Genomic DNA, 6032 nt, shown 5'->3' on the forward strand with positions numbered 1-6032 from the left:
CCGACTGGGAGGGTGCCGGATGTCTGCGGCCCCAAAAGGGTGCTGCCTCAGCGGCTCTGTGGCTCCCGCCTGTCCCAGAAGCTGTCTGCCTCTGCGGTCCTCACTCTAACCTGTAGACTAAGTTCGGCGGAGTCCCGGAGCCAAGATGGCGCTCCCTGCAGGGCAGGTCACTGTCCTCCCCACAGTATATTTTCTGAAGATAAAACATATTGGGTTCTGAGATGTTCAGAGTTGGTACTAGATTAAAATATTTATGCATGTCTGGAACAGAAGTCTCTCCTACCTCATGGCATGAGAGACAAATTTCTATAGCCCATTTCAGTGTCCTGATGAATTTTCAGAGTTTTTTTTTTCCTATATATGGGTATCTACAGCCTAGAAGTTTCAGGAGGAACATCTATAATATGTGACCACATGGCCAGATACAATCCTCCTATTATACTTAATTTAACCAAATGTGTATTTGGTGGGAAGTGGCTCATCTTTTTACCCTCTCTTTTCTGGGTTAGGGCTTTGAAATCAGGCATGATTGTCTTCCCCTTATTCTACATAGATATTTTCCAGATCCACCCCAGTCCAAACAAGACTTTAGGGGAAGGAAAGGAGTTCTGATTTCTGAGAGTAACTTCACTTTACCTGAGTCTTTATTAAAGCAGTTAGATCCTGAAAGTGGGAGCATGCCCAAACCTTTTCCTTACTAAACCCTCTCTCTGCATCTTATCTAAAGAAGCAGAGTATGACAAAGTCTTCTTAGACTCATTTTGGGCCTGAAACCTCTGAATCTTAGCGCTTTCATCTTCAAACTATCTTTGTCTCTGTGGCATTCAGAAGATAATAGGTCAGCTCATGTCTAGCCTTTTCTGCCAAAAGGCCCTCCCAATAAAGTAGGGCTCACAGGGGAGTATTTAGATCCTTCCGTTCTCTCAGCAGATACTGGTTGTACATCTACTAAGTGCTACTGGTTGTACATCTACTAATTGCTGTGCATGTTAAAAGTCAGACAGAGCCATAGAATGTTTACTTCTTTTACAATCCGATTCATCAATTATTTATAATATCTTAAGTATTTATAGTAAAATCTAGAAATTTTCTCTGATGGTTTCACCTGGCCTTCCTCAATGTGTTACTCTAGCTTTCCATATATCTTTGAAATCTCTTGTGCAGGATATTCTCCATTAATTTTATACCTTTTCAGTGCCCTGCTCTTTCATTCTGAATTGATTTTTTATTTTTTTTATTTTTGATGAACAAGCATCATGTTTGTAATCGACAGTTGACTAAAGAAAGTTTGTAGTTTGAAGCTGTAGTAGTTAGAATGAGATATTGTCCCATCATGGCATTTGAATGCTTGGTCTCCCTCTGGTGGCACAGTTAGAGTAGGTTTAGTAGGTGTGGTCTTGCTGGAGGAGGTATGTCACTGATGGCCAAGCTTAATGCACCAAATTCTCACACTATTTCCAGTTAACTCTATGCTTTGTGTTTGTGCTTTAAGATGTGAGCTCTCTTATATTTTTGGTTGTGAGCCTAGCCTTTAATGGCTGAGCCATCGCATATGTAGCAGAAGATGGCCCACTCGGCCATCATTGGGAAGAGAGGCCCCTTGGTATTGCAAACTTTATATGCCCCAGTATAGGGGAACACCAGGGACAAGAAGTAGGAGTGAGTGGGTAGGGGAGCAGGGCGGGGGAGGGTATAGGGGACTTTCGGGATAGCATTTGAAATGTAAATGAAGAAAATATCTAATAAAAATGGAAAAAACTTAAAGATACATAGGGACAATATACAGAATGAAAAAATATTGGTAATCTGTAGTATTTGTAATTTGTAATAATGTAAAATGTTTATAATTTATAATAATGTAAATTGACAAACATATATGACTTTGAATTATATAAGTAACAATCAATTTGTATTCAGAATACATAAAGAACTCTTACAATCAACAAAAGTTATGTTTTCCAATAAACAATTGGCACTGGTTTATAAAATAAAATAAATTTCAAAATAAAATAAATTAATCAATCAAACAAACAAAAAAGATGTGAGCTCTCAGATTCTGTTCCAGCTGCATTGCCTGTCTGCTGCCTGCCGTGTTTCCGAATTCCTATGATAGTGAGGAACTCTTATGAAAATGGAACTATAAACCCAAATAAACCCCCTTCTTTCTTTCTATAAGTTGCCTTCATCATGGTGTTTATCTCAGTACTAGAGAAGTAATTAATACAGAGATTGTTGAAATATTAATTTTTTGCTTTTCTTTATTTCCCCAACTCCAGAAGGTTTAGGAGCACTCTGAATCTTCTATGTCATTCCACACATCTTCTTTATTCTATTCCATCCATTTGCTTAAATTATGGTTCACTTTGAGGTCCAAAGTATAAGGTAAATTTTATACCAAAGAGCACAGTAATTCTGAGGGTTTTGTTTGTTTGCTTGTTTGTTTAGTTTTTTGAGACAAGAACTCTATATTGTCTTAGCTGACTAGGAACTCATTCTGTAGCCCAGGCTGGCCTAGAACTCACTAAGTAGCCTTAATTTGTCTTGAACTCATGGAAATCTTCCTGCCTTTGCTGTAATTATGTGCTGTAATTATGAACATGTGCTACTACACCCAGCTTTGTTTGTTTTTATATTGTTTGTTTGTTTCTTTTTACATAGGTTAGGCTAGACTCAAACTGATTGTTCTCCTACCTCTGTTTTCCAAAAGTCCATACCAAATTATTAGGAAAGAATTAAAATTGACATGTAATAGTGGATCTTTCAATCAGGAGTAGAAATATTTGTCACAATTATTGCAACCAATAATCTGATCGTTACCTTGATGACATTGTTTTGCTATTGTGGCACAATCAGTACCAGGTTGTGCAAGACGACCAATGTCCAGTTGGACTTCTAAAATGGTGCACCAAGGAAACGACAAAATCCAAGCTATTAAAGGTTTTTCAAGTATGGAGTATAGACTATTTGGAAATATGTACTAAATCAGAACTTTTGAAGAAATGTTATTGGAAATCTGTATAGTCAACAAGATTCCTAGTGTTCTTTATATAAATTAATTAGTCTGCAGAACCGAATATAAAATTGCAAGATATTAAGATAACAAAATATATTAGACTAATACATTACCAAGCTAGTTTAAGTAATAAATTTAGGATAATTTTTTTACTATCATTTTCAGAAAATCATTAAACTTGGGGCTATGCAGAAGAAGATTTTAAGCCAAAACAGCATGTTGGCAACTCTAACATAACCTGTATTAATTGTTGAGTGCAATTCATGATATTCTGAAGAATCCTGAAGAAAAAAAAGTACAGAATAGCAAAACCATATTTAGCTTTATATTCAATTACCTCAAGTAGAAACTTTATGAGAGTTATTGGCAAACTATAACTAATAGTCAAGCCTTCCTTATAAGTTCTAAATAGCCAGGGCCTTCATAGTTCCATATTTTGAGAACTAGGTCAAAATCTGCATTTATTTAAGTTTGTCTCTCCCTTTCTGGATAAATATTTCACATCATCTAATCTGTTCTAACAGTTCAAATATTCCCACTGTTTCCTTACAAATATGATTTCTAGAGGCATTTAACAATAATGCTTAGGACACTAGATTTGTGAAAATTTCTATTCCTTTGTGGCCCATGGAGATCACTCATTCCTTTTAAAATTCAAGCTCTATTCTCTCTCTCTCTCTCTCTCTCTCTCTCTCTCTCTCTCTCTCTCTCTCTCTCTCTGTGTGTGTGTGTGTGTGTGTGTGTGTGTGTGTGTGTGTGTGTGAAAGAAAGGGCTAACCCCACTCACTCCTCTTAAACACTTGACACATGATCAAGGCCAAATATCTCTTCTTCCTCCAGAGGGTCTGGATAAGGGAATTATTTCAGAGATGCATGCTGAAGCCTCCCATATCTATTATTAAATAAGAAATCGCCCCTTCAGACATTCCCACAGTCTTATCCAATAGAGACATTTCCTCATTTAGGATCCATCTTCCCAGGTGACTCCAGTTTGTGTTAAGTTGAGAAAACCTAATGAGAGCACAATCTCTGTATGACAAGAAAGTTCAAGAAGTACACAGAGACTAATTACTTTTACTGAGGCCTAACCAGTAATGCCAAAGCTTAGATTCCTAATGAGGTATTTGATATTTTGGACTATGTGTCTTTTATTCTTTGGCACACTGGCTTTGTCTGTACAGTTATTTGTCCTTGTCTGTGTCAAATAATGTATTCAAGGCTCTCTTTTCCAGCCACTCTTTTTTCTGACAGAACCACCAAAAACTAATCTCTTATGCACATTTGATGAAATAACATCTTGCCCATGGGAGTCAGCAACACCCTCTCTGATTGACTTCTGGTTTGATATCACCCAGAGACAGGAGAATAGAAATTAGGAAAGTGGAGGAGATACCAGTGATTAATAAAGGAAAGGCATCATTAGAATGAAACTGGCAACTTAAACCTACTTGAGCTTATTCAACCAAGGGAGCATATTACAAGCAAAACTCCCAATCTTGCATTATTTAAACTTAGGATAAGCAGGTAATATGTAAATGACTCTACTCATTAGCACATATCAATTCTCTTCTCCCAGTTCTTTTTTTCATTTCACTTTCCTGGACTCCTCTTAGAATGACAAAAGCAGGAAACACACACAGTACTCTAACACGCACATTACAGCAGTTCATTCCTTCTTCTGCTAAACACATTAGTGAAAAACAGTCACCAGTATGCATCAGTATCGCATTAAGTAAAGGAGTCATAGCACTTACCTTTGGGATAGTTTAACCAAGAGAAAGCTATAGTTTGAATTCTCAACTTTTCTCCATGTGTTTTCCATCTGTTTCCTGTCTGTTGTATGGGCCTCAATCTGTATCCCTATGTCTACCAGAATGCTGTCTGTATCTGTGTCTGTCCCTGTGTCCATCCCTCACAAAGGGCTTTTTTGTTGAATAGAACAGAAAGCACCAGATAAGGAAGAAATAAGGGATACTTTACAGAAAACTTAACAGTTTTACAAGGGATTAAGTCAGGGACTCTAACTGACCCCAACAGACCCAGATAACAAACAAACACTATCAAACAGTGTTGCTCTCAGCATTTGTAGTGGATATTTGTTTTTATCCCATTTAATGGTCTTAGTAAATGATTACCCTAACAGACAAACAGAAACACAATTATAGCTCTTTGGGTCAGGGTCACAGAATGCATATCTTAAGATAAAAAGTCTGCATTAGCTCGGGTTGTAAAAGTTACTTACATGGGAAATCCAAGGCAAGCAAGTTTAGTTGTTACATTGTTCCCCACATTTTTTAAATACGTGCTTGGCCATGTTCACTGCTGCTCCGAACATTATGTTCTCTCTCTTTTTATTGAAAATCCACATAATATATTCTAATCAATTTCCCCTCCGCCATCTCTTCTCCACCTCCCATACCATACAACTCTCTCCATACCTTCTTTCTCTCTCTTTAGAAAACAAGCAGGCAAATAAAAAAGCAAAGAAAACAGAATTAAGACAAACAAAAACCCCCCAAACATAGAGAAAAACACAGGAAACACATAAACACAAACAAAATCCATAAAAACACAAAATCGGAAACTAATATAAAAGCAAACGACAAGTAAGATTTAAAAAAAAAAAAACTCAAATGAAGCAAATGATTATTCTCTTAAAGGCAGATTAAACAAACAGGCTAAGTACACAGTAAGATACCAGTTTAAGTTTTAACTGACCTCAAGGTGTATGATTATTGTGAGGTCAGCAAAAGTTCCAGGGTCTTATAATGTAAGAGATAATTTCATAATGATGTATTTACCACATTTTCCTACTCTCAGCCTGAGATAATTTCAACAGAAACCTGACACTGTTTGAATGTTTCAGAGATTGGGGGTGGAAGGTTAAAGAAAGTCTTGACTAGATTCCCTCCAAAATCTTTATTTTTCTTTTTTTTATTAGTTATTTTATTTATTTACATTTCAAATGTTATCCCCCTTCCCAGTTTCCCCTCCAAAAATCCCCACCCCATTTCCCCTC

The sequence above is a fragment of the Mus caroli genome, chromosome X (genome assembly GCF_900094665.2).
Source record: "Mus caroli chromosome X, CAROLI_EIJ_v1.1, whole genome shotgun sequence".
NCBI classification, from domain to species: domain Eukaryota; kingdom Metazoa; phylum Chordata; class Mammalia; order Rodentia; family Muridae; genus Mus; species Mus caroli.